We start from the raw sequence: 18335 nt of genomic DNA on the forward strand, positions 1-18335 counted from the left end.
CCGAGTTTAGGTGTAGTTTATTTAGCAGCAGTTCTCTTATGTGTTGCTGATAGTCGGTTAGCTAGCTAGCGCCGCTAGCATAGTTAGCTCGCGCCGCTAGCAACCCTTCGTGAAAAAGCACCCAGGCTTGGCTTATATTGAGGCGGGTGAAACTCGTGTCAGCACCCGTCGCTCTCTATTTGGGTCAGATATAAACCGAGTTTAGGTGTAGTTTATTTAGCAGCAGTTCTCTTATGTGTTGCTGATAGTCGGGCTAGCTAGCTAGCGCCGCTAGCATAGTTAGCTCACTACCGCTAGCAACCCTTCGTGAAAAAGCACCCAGGCTTGGCTTATATTGAGGCGGGTGAAACTCGTGTCAGCACCCGGTCGCTCTCTATTTGGGTCAGATATAAACCGAGTTTAGGTGTAATTTATTTTCGCTGACCTTTACAATCGTAATGCCACGGGAGTTTATATACAGCTGTGTGCGCACTAAGTTACTGACGTTAGACTTTATTTTATTCATTAGGGTTAGTTCATAGAGTTGCCGTGCAGTACAAACGGAATCGTCCCACATTCAGAGAAAACATTATGATTTATTCTGTCGTTACGAAGCCTCCCTGTCATTCTCTCGCGTGTTGAAACGTCAATCATGAAACTGATCAATGATCGGCTGTTCGCTCTTATTTATCGCGCTAAACAACAGCAGCACGTTTAAGCTTGATCAGCTGTTGTTAGAATTCTTTGATTTTAATTTCTAGTATCAGCTGATGTTTGCTGGAGCATGAAGATGAAATCAGGAGATGTCCTTACTGAATCATCAGAGCTGAACTGGTGATGGAGAAACAGGTTTACACTTTAGGTGACATGAATGAGTTGAAGGAAGTTATGAGTTGTTTCTGAGAGACAAAGACCAAGCTCCTTTTTTGTGTAGCTGACAGCTGGTAACTGTGCAGGGGCGGATCTAGCAAAGCTTTTAGGGGGGAAGCTAGGGCATTAACAGAGAAAGGTGGACACAAAGATATACTTTTCTTTCTTACTCTCATATAAAATATTTAGCTTTTATTAAATAGTTATCTGAATCTCACAACCAAAGTTTGTATAATAATACACAGGATTGGCTGTAGACCATTGTTCATAATTCAGAACACTGTGTAAAAATAACAAAAACAAAAAGTGAATGCATGTGTGAAAAGTGGTCTATAATGTAATGCTTCAAAGTGTGTTCATGCAAACATTGTCGGGTCTGCCGTGGTACAATGGGACTTCTGCTCATGAACCTGTGTGCACAGCGCCTGCAAATCGGCGCTGTACAAAGTAACTTCATCTTTACACAAAACTGTAAGCTGTCATCTGTGAAGCGTGAGCGGTGTTTGTTTTACCATAGTTCATGGTGGAGAATGGCTGCTCTTCTGAGTTTTGCTCTCTGTAGCCGTATGAATGGCAAACTACAGTGATTAGCAGCGGCATAGGCACACATAAAATTTCTTCTGAAATTTTCGCTTTCTAGTTATTATTATTATTATTCTCCAGTTTCCGCCTGAAATTTTGCAGCTAATCTCGCCCGCAGTTTTGAGACAAGCTTCATATATGTTACCTCATTTTGTGCGGCCGGATCTGGAAGTGTGCTATGACTTTTGGTCTTTGTGAATGTTATAGTTTTTAAATATTAATATTTTAGTGAAAATTTTCCCGCCTCCTCTGCCGAACAGTTTTGACATTAGGGTTACATATGTTAGATCATTTTGTGCGGCTGGAGCTGGACTATTATGTCATGACTTTTGGTGTTCATGACTTTTATAGTTTTTAAATATTAATATTTTAGTGCAAATTTAGGCCAATTCATCTTTTGGCGCCAAATAAACAGACTTCATTTGTGGTGTGTTGGCTCTCTCTAGTGGTATGCCGGGAGTGGTACAGCCTGTGTACCCTTATTTGGATTACCGTAATGATGACAATTTCAACGGTGCGCACAGCGTCGCTGCTTTCAGGAGCCATTGGAATTTTTAAGGTTGCGCAAATCATTCAAAAGTTACGGTAATGCTTGGTGGAAAACTCAATATCCCACAATTCATAGCACGCCTCTACAGAGTGAACAATGGCGGCCACCACTTCGTTTTATATGTCTTTTATTCGTGTTTCTAGGTCACAAAATAAGCTTTTAAGATATTTTCAGGCGAGAATGTAGGTGTGTAAACTTCAAATATCTGCTTGTTTTATCAAGACATCCCATATTTAGCGACAGTGCTCTGACTACGTCCGTCCTGCCTGACAGCTAGCCGGCTACCTAGCTGGCTACCTAGCTAGCTGCCGCGACTTGGCTGCAAATGGATAGCGAGGGACTCTCTCTGTCGCTTTCACCTCCCTGGTCTCTCGCAAATGCTCGCATAGAATCGGAGTTACAGCTGGATGTGGAAAAAATAACTGAGTTGTTTGGTGGTGGAGCTACAACAGAGGGCAGCTACCCACCGTGTGTGACAGAAAGGACATGCCGCCAACGAGACATATGAGGCCGGGCAGGCGATTGCTAACGCGGAGGTCAATCGTGGATCAGGGAAAGCGAAGGCAGGAGCGTGAGGTGAACTGAATTTCAGGTAAGAAGTTATGAACTGCACTCTATTTGGGTCAGATATAAACCGAGTTTAGGTGTAGTTTATTTAGCAGCAGTTCTCTTATGTGTTGCTGATAGCCGGCTAGCTAGCTAGTGCCGCTAGCATAGTTAGCTAGCACCGCTAGCGACCCTTCGTGAAAAAAAGCACCCAGGCTTGGCTTATATTGAGGCGGGTGAAACTCGTGTCAGCACCGGTCGCCGCCGCCGACAGTATGTGTTTTAGCTGGACTTATTTTTCGCTTATATGGACCGATGATTTATTTATTTATTCATTTTAGTAACGGTATAAACAGTGAAAGGTGGTGGATTGGCCAGATGTAAACTTCAAATATCTGCTCGTGTTACCAAGACATCCCATATTAGCTCTGATGTTTTCGGTGCCTGCAAAGAGCTAGACAGGTAGCTAGCTAACCCGAGCTGGCTGTCTTTTTGACTCAGGGTCATAGCTGGACTTATTTTTCGTTTTTATGAGCCGATGAGGGTTTTTTTTTAGTAACGGTACAAACAGTGAAAGGCGGTGGATTGTCCAGATGCTGGTCGATGTGGAAAAAATAACTGAGTTGTTTGGTAGTCGCTGACGCCGAGCTACAACCGAGGGCAGCTATCCACCGGTGTGTGTCAGAAAGAACATGCGGGAACGAGGCGGCGAGGGCGACCGCCGATCGACCGGTGGTAGATCGTGGATCAGGGAAACCGAAGGCAGGAGAAGCAGGCGGCTGCCGGTCGGAGCGTGAGGTGAACTGAATTTCAGGTAAGAAGTTATGACCTGCACTCTATTTGGGTCAGATATAAACCGAGTTTAGGTGTAGTTTATTTTTGTTGTGCTGACTTTTTACAATCAGTTATAATAACTCGTACTGCGTGGTAGCTAGCACGATGGAGTTTATGACAGCCTCCCCTGTCATTCTCTCGCCTGTTCAAACTTCAGTCATGAAACTGATCAATGATCGGCTTTTCTCTCTTGTTTGTTTATCGCGCTAAACAACAGCAGCACGCTTTAAGCTTGATCAGCTGTTGTTAGAATTCATTTGATTTTAATTTCTAGTATCAGCTGATGTTTGCTGGAGCCACAGCTGTAGAAGCGGCTGGTCGAAACCAGGAGATGACCTTACTGAATCATCAGAGCTGAACTGGTGATGGAGAAACAGGTTTACCTTTTTTTTAGGTGACATGAATGAGTTGAAGGAAGTTATGAACTGTTTCTGAGAGAAATAAACACCAAGCTCCTTTTTTATTTAGCTGACAGCTGGTAACTGTGCAGGGGCGGATCTAGCAAAGCTTTTGCCAGGGGCCAGGTAGGGCATTAACAGAGAAAGGTGGACACAAAGATATACTTTTCTTTCTTACTCTCATACAGGGAGTGCAGAATTATTAGGCAAGTTGTATTTTTGAGGAATAATTTTATTATTGAACAACAACCATGTTCTCAATGAACCCAAAAACACATTAATATCAAAGCTGAATGTTTTCGGAAGTAGTTTTTAGTTTGTGTTTAGTTTTAGCTATTTTAGGGGATATCTGTGTGTGCAGGTGACTATTACTGTGCATAATTATTAGGCAACTTAACAAAAACAAATATATACCCATTTCAATTATTTATTTTACCAGTGAAACCAATATAACATCTCCACATTCACAAATATACATTTCTGACATTCAAAAACAAAACAAAAACAAATCAGCGACCAATATAGCCACCTTTCTTTGCAAGGACACTCAAAAGCCTGCCATCCATGGATTCTGTCAGTGTTTTGATCTGTTCACCATCAACATTGCGTGCAGCAGCAACCACAGCCTCCCAGACACTGTTCAGAGAGGTGTACTGTTTTCCCTCCTTGTAAATCTCACATTTGATGATGGACCACAGGTTCTCAATGGGGTTCAGATCAGGTGAACAAGGAGGCCATGTCATTAGTTTTTCTTCTTTTATACCCTTTCTTGCCAGCCACGCTGTGGAGTACTTGGACGCTGCGTGTGATGGAGCATTGTCCTGCATGAAAATCATGTTTTTCTTGAAGGATGCAGACTTCTTCCTGTACCACTGCTTGAAGAAGGTGTCTTCCAGAAACTTGCAGTAGCACTGTGAGTTGAGCTTGACTCCATCCTCAACCCGAAAAGGCCCCACAAGCTCATCTTTGATGATACCAGCCCAAACCAGTACTCCACCTCCACCTTGCTGGCATCTGAGTGGGACTGGAGCTCTCTGCCCTTTACCAATCCAGCCACGGGCCCATCCATCTGGCCCATCAAGACTCACTCTCATTTCATCAGTCCATAAAACCTTAGAAAAATCAGTCTTGAGATATTTCTTGGCCCAGTCTTGACGTTTCAGCTTGTGTGTCTTGTTCAGTGGTGGTCGTCTTTCAGCCTTTCTTACCTTGGCCATGTCTCTGAGTATTGCACACCTTGTGCTTTTGGGCACTCCAGTGATGTTGCAGCTCTGAAATATGGCCAAACTGGTGGCAAGTGGCATCTTGGCAGCTGCACACTTGACTTTTCTCAGTTCATGGGCAGTTATTTTGCCCCTTGGTTTTTCCACACGCTTCTTGCGACCCTGTTGACTATTTTGAATGAAACGCTTGATTGTTCGATGATCACGCTTCAGAAGCTTTGCAATTTTAAGACTGCTGCATGCCTCTGCAAGATATCTCACTATTTTTGACTTTTCTGAGCCTGTCAAGTCCTTCTTTTGACCCATTTTGCCAAAGGAAAGGAAGTTGCCTAATAATTATGCACACCTGATATAGGGTGTTGATGTCATTAGACCATACCCTTCTCATTACAGAGATGCACATCACCTAATATGCTTAATTGGTAGTAGGCTTTCGAGCCTATACAGCTTGGAGTAAGACAACATGCATGAAGGGGATGATGTGGACAAAATACTCATTTGCCTAATAATTCTGCACTCCCTGTATAAAATATTTAGCTTTTATTAAATAGTTATCTGAATCTTACAACCAAAGTTTGTATAATAATACACAAGATTGGCTGTAGACCATTGTTCATCATTCAGAACACTGTGTAAAAATAACAAAAACAAAAAGTGAATGCAAAAGTGCATAAATATTTATTTTACGTGTTTGATATGTGTGGCGGGCGTGGTCTGCAGTGCCGCTGCAGGGGAGGTGGACCCACCTGAGGGGCATCTGCAATCACACCTCTCGGGCGTAGTCTGTGCTCTCTCGGCTGTTTTTGGGTGTGTGTCGGGCTGTGAGTTGAAAAGCTACAGCTGGCTGGGAGGGTACACCAACCATGTGTGAAAAGTGGTCCATAACGCACTGGTTCAAAGTGTGTTCGTGCAAACATTGTCGGATCTGCCGTGGTACAGAGGGACTTCTGCTTATGAACCTGTGTGCACAGCGCCTGCAAATCGGGGCTGTACAAAGTGACCTCATCTTTACCCAAAACTGTAAGCTGTCATCTGTGAGGCGCGAGCGGTGTTTGTTTTACCATAATTCATGGTGGAGAATGGCTGCTCTTCTGAGTTTTGCTGTCTGTAGCCGTATGAATGGAAAACTACACAGATTAGCAGCGGCATAGGCACACATAAAATTTCTTCTGAAATTTTCGCTTTCTAGTTATTCTTATTATTATTATTTTCCTTTTTCCGCCTGAAATTTTGCAGCGTATCTCGCCCATAGTTTTGAGACAAGCTTCATATATGTTACCTCATTTTGTGCGGCTGGATCTGGAATGGTGTGCTATGACTTTTGGTGTTTATGAATTTTATAGTTTTTTAATATTAATATTTTAGTGAAAATTTTCCCGCTCCTCTGCCAAACACTTTTGACAATAGGGTTACATATGTTACATCATTTTGTGCGGCTGAAGCTGGACTAGTATGGTGTGACTTTTGGTGTTTATGACTTTTATAGTTTTTGAAATATTTAGATTTTAGTGCAAATTTAGGCCAATTCATCTTTTGGCGCCAAATAAACAGACTTCATTTGTGGTGTGTTGGCGCCATCTTTTGGTCCCATTGAAACAAATTTCAAACTTCATTTGTGGTGTGTTGGCTCTCTCTAGTGGTATGCCGGGAGTGGTACAGCCTGTCTACCCTTATTTGGATTACCGTAATGATGACAATTTCAACGGTGCGCACAGCGTCGCTGCTTTCAGGAGCCATTGGAATTTTTAAGGTTGCGCAAATCATTCAAAAGTTACGGTAATGCTTGGTGGAAAACTCAATATCCCACAATTCATAGCACGCCTCTACAGAGTGAACAATGGCGGCCACCACTTCGCTTTTATATGTCTTTTATTCGTGTTTCTAGGTCACAAAATAAGCTTTTAAGATATTTTCAGGCGAGAATGTAGGTGTGTAAACTTCAAATATCTGCTTGTTTTATCAAGACATCCCATATTTAGCGACAGTGCTCTGACTACGCCGGTCCTGCCTGACAGCTAGCCGGCTACCTAGCTAGCTGCCGCACTTGGCTGCAAATGGATAGCGAGGGACTCTCTGTCGCTTCACCTCCCGGTCTCTCGCAAATGCTCGCATAGAATCGGAGTTATAGCTGGATGTGGAAAAAATAACTGAGTTGTTTGGTGGTGGAGCTACAACAGAGGGCAGCTGCCCACCGTGTGTGACAGAAAGGATATGCCGCCAACGAGACATATGAGGCCGGGCAGGCGATTGCTAACGCGGTGGTCAATCATGGATCAGGGAAAGTGAAGGCAGGAGCGTGAGGTGAACTGAATTTCAGGTAAGAAGTTATGAACTGCACTCTATTTGGGTCAGATATAAACCGAGTTTAGGTGTAGTTTATTTAGCAGCAGTTCTCTTATGTGTTGCTGATAGTCGGTTAGCTAGCTAGCGCCGCTAGCATAGTTAGCTCATACCGCTAGCAACCCTTCGTGAAAAAGCACCCAGGCTTGGCTTATATTGAGGCGGGTGAAACTCGTGTCAGCACCGGTCGCTCTCTATTTGGGTCAGATATAAACCGAGTTTAGGTGTAGTTTATTTAGCAGCAGTTCTCTTATGTGTTGCTGATAGTCGGCTAGCTAGCTAGCGCCGCTAGCATAGTTAGCTCACGCCGCTAGCAACCCTTCGTGAAAAAGCACCCAGGCTTGGCTTATATTGAGGCGGGTGAAACTCGTGTCAGCACCGGTCGCTCTCTATTTGGGTCAGATATAAACCGAGTTTAGGTGTAATTTATTTTCGCTTGACCTTTACAATCGTAATGCCACGGGAGTTTATATACAGCTGTGTGCGCACTAAGTTACTGACGTTGGACTTTATTTTATTCATTAGGGTTAGTTCATAGAGTTGCCGTGCCGCATAAACGGAATCGTCCCCACATTCAGAGAAAACATTATGATTTATTCTGTCGTTACGAAGCCTCCCCTGTCATTCTCTCGCGTGTTGAAACGTCAATCATGAAACTGATCAATGATCGGCTGTTCGCTCTTATTTATCGCGCTAAAACAACAGCAGCACGTTTAAGCTTGATCAGCTGTTGTTAGAATTCTTTTGATTTTAATTTCTAGTATCAGCTGATGTTTGCTGGAGCATGAAGATGAAATCAGGAGATGTCCTTACTGAATCATCAGAGCTGAACTGGTGATGGAGAAACAGGTTTACCCTTAGGTGACATGAATGAGTTGAAGGGAAGTTATGAACTGTTTCTGACAGACAAATATACACCAAGCTCCTTTTTTGTGTAGCTGACAGCTGGTAACTGTGCAGGGGCGGATCTAGCAAAGCTTTTGCCAGGGGCCAGGTAGGGCATTAACAGAGAAAGGTGGACATAAAGATATACTTTTCTTTCTTACTCTCATATAAAATATTTAGCTTTTATTAAATAGTTATCTGAATCTTACAACCAAAGTTTGTATAATAATACACAAGATTGGCTGTAGACCATTGTTCATCATTCAGAACACTGTGTAAAAATAACAAAAACAAAAAGTGAATGCAAAAGTGCATAAATATTTATTTTACGTGTTTGATGTGTGTGGCGGGCGTGGTCTGCAGTGCCGCTGCAGGGAGGTGGACCCACCTGAGCGGCACTGCAATCACGCCTCTCAGGCGTAGTCTGTGCTCTCTCGGCTGTTTTGGGTGTGTGTCGGGCTGTGAGTTGAAAAGCTACAGCCGGCTGTTTGGGTACACCAACCATGTGTGAAAAGTGGTCCATAACGTAATGCTTCAAAGCGTGTTCATGCAAACATTGTCGGATCTGCCGTGGTACAATGGGACTTCTGCTCATGAACCTGTGTGCACAGCGCCTGCAAATCGGCGCTGTACGGCAGTAACTTCATCTTTACACAAAACTGTAAGCTGTCATCTGTGAAGCGTGGGCGGTGTTTGTTTTTACCATAGTTCATGGTGGAGAATGGCTGCTCTTCTGAGTTTTGCTCTCTGTAGCTGTATGAATGGCAAACTACACTGATTAGCAGCGGCATAGGCACACAAAAATTTCTTCTGAAATTTTCGCTTTCTAGTTATTATTATTATTATTATTCTCCAGTTTCCGCCTGAAATTTTGCAGCAAATCTCGCCTCGCAGTTTTGAGACAAGCTTCATATATGTTACCTCATTTTGTGCGGCCGGATCTGGAATGGTGTGCTATGACTTTTGGTCTTTATGAATTTTATAGTTTTTAAATATTAATATTTTAGTGAAAATTTTCCCGCTCCTCTGCCAAACAGTTTTGACATTAGGGTTACATATGTTAGATCATTTTGTGCGGCTGGAGCTGGACTATTATGTTATGACTTTTGGTGTTTATAACTTTTATAGTTTTTAAATATTAATATTTTAGTGCAAATTTAGGCCAATTCATCTTTTGGCGCCAAATAAACAGACTTCATTTGTGGTGTCTTGGCTCTCTCTAGTGGTATGCCGGGAGTGGTACAGCCTGTGTACCCTTATTTGGATTACCGTAATGATGACAATTTCAACGGTGCGCACAGCGTCGCTGCTTTCAGGAGCCCTTGGAATTTTTAAGGTTGCGCAAATCATTCAAAAGTTACGGTAATGCTTGGTGGAAAACTCAATATCCCACAATTCATAGCACGCCTCTACAGAGTGAACAATGGCGGCCACCACTTCGTTTTATATGTCTTTTATTCGTGTTTCTAGGTCACAAAATAAGCTTTTAAGATATTTTCAGGCGAGAATGTAGGTGTGTAAACTTCAAATATCTGCTTGTTTTATCAAGACATCCCATATTTAGCGACAGTGCTCTGACTACGCCGGTCCTGCCTGACAGCTAGCCGGCTACCTAGCTGGCTACCTAGCTAGCTGCCGCACTTGGCTGCAAATGGATAGCGAGGGACTCTCTCTGTCGCTTTCACCTCCTGGTCTCTCGCAAATGCTCGCATAGAATCGGAGTTACAGCTGGATGTGGAAAAAATAACTGAGTTGTTTGGTGGTGGAGCTACAACAGAGGGCAGCTACCCACCGTGTGTGACAGAAAGGACATGCCGCCAACGAGACATATGAGGCCGGGCAGGCGATTGCTAACGCGGTGGTCAATCATGGATCAGGAAAGCGAAGGCAGGAGCGTGAGGTGAACTGAATTTCAGGTAAGAAGTTATGAACTGCACTCTATTTGGGTCAGATATAAACAGAGTTTAGGTGTAGTTTATTTTCGTTGTGCTGACTTTTTACAATCGTACTGCGTGCTAGCTAGCACGAGGGAGTTTATATACAGCTGTGTGCGCGCTAAGTTACTGACGTTGGACTTTATTTTATTCATAATGGTTAGTTCAGAGTTTGCCGTACAAACGGAATCGTGCCACATTCAGAGAAAATATTACGATTTATTCTGTCGTTACTGAAGCCTCCCCTGTCATTCTCTCGCCTGTTGAAACTTCAGTCATGAAACTGATCAATGATCGGCTTTTCTCTCTTGTTTGTTTATCGCGCTAAACAACAGCAGCACGTTTAAGCTTGATCAGCTGTTGTTAGAATTCATTTGCTTTTAATTTCTAGTATCAGCTGATGTTTGCTGCAGCCACAGCTGTAAAACGGCTGTTCCAAACCAGATATCCTTACTGAATCATCAGAGCTGAACAGGTGATGGAGAAACAGGTTTACCCTTAGGTGACATGAATGAGTTGAAGGAAGTTATGAACTGTTTCTGAGAGACAAACACCAAGCTCATTTTTTGTGTAGCTGACAGCTGGTAACTGTGCAGGGGCGGATCTAGCAAAGCTTTTGCCAGGGGGCCAGGTAGGGCATTAACAGAGAAAGGTGGACACAAAGATATACTTTTCTTTCTTACTCTCATACAGGGAGTGCAGAATTATTAGGCAAGTTGTATTTTTGAGGAATAATTTTATTATTGAACAACAACCATGTTCTCAATGAACCCAAAAACTCATTAATATCAAAGCTGAATGTTTTTGGAAGTAGTTTATAGTTTTAGCTATTTTAGGGGATATCTGTGTGTGCAGGTGACACTTCCTGTGCATAATTATTAGGCAACTTAACAAAAACAAATATATACCCATTTCAATTATTTATTTTTACCAGTGAAACCAATATAACATCTCCACATTCACAAATATACATTTCTGACATTCAAAAACAAAACAAAAACAAATCGGCGACCAATATAACCACCTTTCTTTGCAAGGACGCTCAAAAGCCTGCCATCCATGGATTCTGTCAGTGTTTTGATCTGTTCACCATCAACATTGCATGCAGCAGCAACCACAGCCTCCCAGACACTGTTCAGAGAGGTGTACTGTTTTCCCTCCTTGTAAATCTCACATTTGATGATGGACCACAGGTTCTCAATGGGGTTCAGATCAGGTGAACAAGGAGGCCATGTCATTAGTTTTTCCTTCTTTTATACCCTTTCTTGCCAGCCACGCTGTGGAGTACTTGGACGTGTGTGATGGAGCATTGTCCTGCATGAAAATCATGTTTTTCTTGAAGGATGCAGACTTCTTCCTGTACCACTGCTTGAAGAAGGTGTCTTCCAGAAACTGGCAGTAGGACTGGGAGTTGACCTTGACTCCATCCTCAACCCGAAAAGGCCCCACAAGCTCATCTTTGATGATACCAGCCCAAACCAGTACTCCACCTCCACCTTGCTGGCGCCTGAGTGGGACTGGAGCTCTCTGCCCTTTACCAATCCAGCCACGGGCCCATCCATCTGGCCCATCAAGACTCACTCTCATTTCATCAGTCCATAAAACCTTAGAAAAATCAGTCTTGAGATATTTCTTGGCCCAGTCTTGACGTTTCAGCTTGTGTGTCTTGTTCAGTGGTGGTCATCTTTCAGCCTTTCTTACCTTGGCCGTGTCTCTGAGTATTGCACACCTTGTGCTTTTGGGCACTCCAGTGATGTTGCAGCTCTGAAATATGGCCAAACTGGTGGCAAGTGGCATCTTGGCAGCTGCACGCTTGACTTTTCTCAGTTCATGGGCAGTTATTTTGCGCCTTGGTTTTCCCACACGCTTCTTGCGACCCTGTTGACTATTTTGAATGAAACGCTTGATTGTTCGATGGTCACGCTTCAGAAGCTTTGCAATTTTAAGACTGCTGCATCCCTCTGCAAGATATCTCACTATTTTTGACTTTTCTGAGCCTGTCAAGTCCTTCTTTTGACCCATTTTGCCAAAGGAAAGGAGGTTGCCTAATAATTATGCACACCTGATATAGGGTGTTGATGTCATTAGACCACACCCCTTCTCATTACAGAGATGCACATCACCTAATATGCTTAATTGGTAGTAGGTTTTCGAGCCTATACAGCTTGGAGTAAGACAACATGCATGAAGAGGATGATGTGGACAAAATACTCATTTGCCTAATAATTCTGCACTCCTGTAAACACCAAGCTCCTTTTTGTGTAGCTGACAGCTGGTAACTGTGCAGGGGCGGATCTAGCAAAGCTTTTGCCAGGGGCCAGGTAGGGCATTAACAGAGAAAGGTGGACATAAAGATATACTTTTCTTTCTTACTCTCATATAAAATATTTAGCTTTTATTAAATAGTTATCTGAATCTCACAACCAAAGTTTGTATAATAATACACAAGATTGGCTGTAGACCATTGTTCATAATTCAGAACACTGTGTAGAAATAACAAAAACAAAAAGTGAATGCATGTGTGAAAAGTGGTCTATAATGTAATGCTTCAAAGCGTGTTCATGCAAACATTGTCGGGTCTGCCGTGGTACAATGGGACTTCTGCTCATGAACCTGTGTGCACAGCGCCTGCAAATCGGCGCTGTACGGGGTAACTTCATCTTTACACAAAACTGTAAGCTGTCATCTGTGAAGCGTGAGCGGTGTTTGTTTTACCATAGTTCATGGTGGAGAATGGGTGCTCTTCTGAGTTTTGCTCTCTGTAGCTATATGAATGGCAAACTACACTGAATAGCAGCGGCATAGGCACACATAAAATTTCTTCTGAAATTTTCCTTTCTAGTTATTATTATTATTATTCTCCAGTTTCCGCCTGAAATTTTGCAGCGAATCTCGCCCGCAGTTTTGAGACAAGCTTCATATATGTTACCTCATTTTGTGCGGCCGGATCTGGAATGGTGTGCTATGACTTTTGGTCTTTGTGAATTTTATAGTTTTTTAAATATTAATATTTTAGTGAAAATTTTCCCGCCTCCTCTGCCGAACAGCTTTGACATTAGGGTTACATATGTTAGATCATTTTGTGCGGCTGGAGCTGGACTATTATGTCATGACTTTTGGTGTTCATGACTTTTATAGTTTTTAAATATTAATATTTTAGTGCAAATTTAGGCCAATTCATCTTTTGGCGCCAAATAAACAGACTTCATTTGTGGTGTGTTGGCTCTCTCTAGTGGTATGCCGGGAGTGGTACAGCCTGTGTACCCTTATTTGGATTACCGTAATGATGACAATTTCAACGGTGCGCACAGCGTCGCTGCTTTCAGGAGCCCTTGGAATTTTTAAGGTTGCGCAAATCATTCAAAAGTTACGGTAATGCTTGGTGGAAAACTCAATATCCCACAATTCATAGCACGCCTCTACAGAGTGAACAATGGCGGCCACCACTTCGTTTTATATGTCTTTTATTCATGTTTCTAGGTCACAAAATAAGCTTTTAAGATATTTTCAGGCGAGAATGTAGGTGTGTAAACTTCAAATATCTGCTTGTTTTATCAAGACATCCCATATTTAGCGACAGTGCTCTGACTACGTCGGTCCTGCCTGACAGCTAGCCGGCTACCTAGCTGGCTACCTAGCTAGCTGCCGCACTTGGCTGCAAATGGATAGTGAGGGACTCTCTCTGTCGCTTTCACCTCCCTGGTCTCTCGCAAATGCTCGCATAGAATCGGAGTTACAGCTGGATGTGGAAAAATAACTGAGTTGTTTGGTGGTGGAGCTACAACAGAGGGCAGCTACCCACCGGTGTGTGACAGAAAGGACATGCCGCCAACGAGACATATGAGGCCGGGCAGGCGATTGCTAACGCGGTGGTCAATCATGGATCAGGGAAAGCGAAGGCAGGAGCGTGAGGTGAACTGAATTTCAGGTAAGAAGTTATGAACTGCACTCTATTTGGGTCAGATATAAACAGAGTTTAGGTGTAGTTTATTTAGCAGCAGTTCTCTTATGTGTTGCTGATAGTCGGCTTAGCTAGCTAGCGCCGCTAGCATAGTTAGCTCGCGCCGCTAGCAACCCTTCGTGAAAAAGCACCCAGTCTTGGCTTATATTGAAGCGGGTGAAACTCGTGTCAGCACCGGTCGCTCTCTATTTGGGTCAGATATAAACCGAGTTTAGGTGTAGTTTATTTAGCAGCAGTTCTCTTATGTGTTGCTGATAGCGGGTTAGCTAGCTAGCGCCGCTAGCATAGTTAGCTCGCGCCGCTAGCAACCCTTCGTGAAAAAGCACCCAGGCTTGGCTTATATTGAGGCGGGTGAAACTCGTGTCAGCACCGGTCGCTCTCTATTTGGGTCAGATATAAACCGAGTTTAGGTGTAATTTATTTTCGCTGACCTTTACAATCGTAATGCCACGGGTGTTTATATACAGCTGTGTGCGCACTAAGTTACTGACGTTGGACTTTATTTTATTCATTAGGGTTAGTTCATAGAGTTGCCGTGCCGTACAAACGGAATCGTCCCACATTCAGAGAAAACATTATGATTTATTCTGTCGTTACGAAGCCTCCCCGTCATTCTCTCGCGTGTTGAAACGTCAATCATGAAACTGATCAATGATCGGCTGTTCGCTCTTATTTATCGCGCTAAACAACAGCAGCACGTTTAAGCTTGATCAGCTGTTGTTAGAATTCTTTTGATTTTAATTTCTAGTATCAGCTGATGTTTGCTGGAGCATGAAGATGAAATCAGGAGATGTCCTTACTGAATCATCAGAGCTGAACTGGTGATGGAGAAACAGGTTTACACTTTAGGTGACATGAATGAGTTGAAGGGAAGTTATGAGTTGTTTCTGAGAGACAAAGACCAAGCTCCTTTTTGTGTAGCTGACAGCTGGTAACTGTGCAGGGGCGGATCTAGCAAAGCTTTTAGGGGGGAGCTAGGGCATTAACAGAGAAAGGTGGACACAAAGATATACTTTTCTTTCTTACTCTCATATAAAATATTTAGCTTTTATTAAATAGTTATCTGAATCTCACAACCAAAGTTTGTATAATAATACACAGGATTGGCTGTAGACCATTGTTCATAATTCAGAACACTGTGTAAAAATAACAAAAACAAAAAGTGAATGCATGTGTGAAAAGTGGTCTATAATGTAATGCTTCAAAGTGTGTTCATGCAAACATTGTCGGGTCTGCCGTGGTACAATGGGACTTCTGCTCATGAACCTGTGTGCACAGCGCCTGCAAATCGGCGCTGTACAAAGTAACTTCATCTTTACACAAAACTGTAAGCTGTCATCTGTGAAGCGTGAGCGGTGTTTGTTTTACCATAGTTCATGGTGGAGAATGGCTGCTCTTCTGAGTTTTGCTCTCTGTAGCCGTATGAATGGCAAACTACAGTGATTAGCAGCGCATAGGCACACATAAAATTTCTTCTGAAATTTTCGCTTTCTAGTTATTATTATTATTATTATTATTATTCTCCAGTTTCCGCCTGAAATTTTGCAGCTTAATCTCGCCCGCAGTTTTGAGACAAGCTTCATATATGTTACCTCATTTTGTGCGGCTGGATCTGGAATGGTGTGCTATGACTTTTGGTCTTTATGAATTTTATAGTTTTTTAAATATTAATATTTTAGTGAAAATTTTCCCGCGCTCCTCTGCCGAACAGTTTTGACATTAGGGTTACATATGTTAGATCATTTTGTGCGGCTGGAGCTGGACTATTATGTCATGACTTTTGGTGTTCATGACTTTTATAGTTTTTAAATATTAATATTTTAGTGCAAATTTAGGCCAATTCATCTTTTGGCGCCAAATAAACAGACTTCATTTGTGGTGTGTTGGCTCCATCTTTTGGTCCCATTGAAACAAATTTCAAACTTCATTTGTGGTGTGTTGGCTCTCTCTAGTGGTATGCCGGGAGTGGTACAGCCTGTCTACCCTTATTTGGATTACCGTAATGATGACAATTTCAACGGTGCGCACAGCGTCGCTGCTTTCAGGAGCCATTGGAATTTTTAAGGTTACGCAAATCATTCAAAAGTTACGGTAATGCTTGGTGGAAAACTCAATATCCCACAATTCATAGCAGGCCTCTGCCGAGTCAAACAATGGCGGCCATCACTTAGTTTTTATTTTCCTCTTAATACTGTTTCTAGGTCACAAAATAAACTTTTAAGATATTTTCAGGCGAGAATGTAGTTGTGTAAACTTCAAATATCTGCTCGTTTTGTCAAAACATCCCATATTAGCGACACTGTTCTGACGATGTCGTTTCTGCCTGAGGCTAGCTGGCTAGCTAGCTAGCGCGGCTTTGCTAACAAGCTACAGCCGGCCTGGATGACAGTGAGGGCGGCTTACTATGGTTTCACCCCCGGTCCTTCGCAGTGTCTCGTGGTCACAGCTGGACTTATTTTTCCTTCATATGGACCGATGATTTATTTATTTATTCATTTTAGTAACGGTATAAACAGTGAAAGGTGGTGGATTGGCCAGATGTAAACTTCAAATATCTGCTCGTGTTACCAAGACATCCCATATTAGCTCTGATGTTTTCGGTGCCTGCAAAGAGCTAGACAGGTAGCTAGCTAACCCGAGCTGGCTGTCTTTTGACTCAGGGTCATAGCTGGACTTATTTTTTTCGTTTTTATGAGCCGATGAGGTTTTTTTTTTTAGTAACGGTACAAACAGTGAAAGGCGGTGGATTGTCCAGATGCTGGTGATGTGGAAAAAATAACTGAGTTGTTTGGTGATCGCTGACGCGAGCTACAACCGAGGGCAGCTATCCACCGGTGTGTGTCAGAAAGAACATGCGGGAACGAGGCGGGCGAGACCGACCGCCGATCGACCGGTGGTAGATCGTGGATCAGGGAAACCGAAGGCAGGAGAAGCAGGCGGCTGCCGGTCGGAGCGTGAGGTGAACTGAATTTCAGGTAAGAAGTTATGACCTGCACTCTATTTGGGTCAGATATAAACCGAGTTTAGGTGTAGTTTATTTTCGTTGTGCTGACTTTTTACAATCAGTTATAATAACTCGTACTGCGTGGTAGCTAGCACGATGGAGTTTATGACAGCCTCCCTGTCATTCTCTCGCCTGTTCAAACTTCAGTCATGAAACTGATCAATGATCGGCTTTTCTCTCTTGTTTGTTTATCGCGCTAAACAACAGCAGCACGTTTAAGCTTGATCAGCTGTTGTTAGAATTCATTTGATTTTAATTTCTAGTATCAGCTGATGTTTGCTGGAGCCACAGCTGTAGAAGCGGCTGGTCGAAACCAGGAGATGACCTTACTGAATCATCAGAGCTGAACTGGTGATGGAGAAACAGGTTTACCTTTTTTTAGGTGACATGAATGAGTTGAAGGGAAGTTATGAACTGTTTCTGAGAGAAATAAACACCAAGCTCCTTTTTTATTTAGCTGACAGCTGGTAACTGTGCAGGGGCGGATCTAGCAAAGCTTTTGCCAGGGGCCAGGTAGGGCATTAACAGAGAAAGGTGGACACAAAGATATACTTTTCTTTCTTACTCTCATACAGGGAGTGCAGAATTATTAGGCAAGTTGTATTTTTGAGGAATAATTTTATTATTGAACAACAACCATGTTCTCAATGAACCCAAAAACACATTAATATCAAAGCTGAATGTTTTTGGAAGTAGTTTTTAGTTTGTGTTTAGTTTTAGCTATTTTAGGGGATATCTGTGTGTGCAGGTGACTATTACTGTGCATAATTATTAGGCAACTTAACAAAAAACAAATATATACCCATTTCAATTATTTATTTTTACCAGTGAAACCAATATAACATCTCCACATTCACAAATATACATTTCTGACATTCAAAACAAAACAAAAACAAATCAGCGACCAATATAGCCACCTTTCTTTGCAAGGACACTCAAAAGCCTGCCATCCATGGATTCTGTCAGTGTTTTGATCTGTTCACCATCAACATTGCGTGCAGCAGCAACCACAGCCTCCCAGACACTGTTCAGAGAGGTGTACTGTTTTCCTCCTTGTAAATCTCACATTTGATGATGGACCACAGGTTCTCAATGGGGTTCAGATCAGGTGAACAAGGAGGCCATGTCATTAGTTTTTCTTCTTTTAAACCCTTTCTTGCCAGCCACGCTGTGGAGTACTTGGACGCGCAGATGGAGCATTGTCCTGCATGAAAATCATGTTTTTCTTG

The sequence above is a fragment of the Oreochromis aureus genome, linkage group 3 (genome assembly GCF_013358895.1).
Source record: "Oreochromis aureus strain Israel breed Guangdong linkage group 3, ZZ_aureus, whole genome shotgun sequence".
In the NCBI taxonomy this organism is placed as follows: Eukaryota; Metazoa; Chordata; class Actinopteri; order Cichliformes; family Cichlidae; genus Oreochromis; species Oreochromis aureus.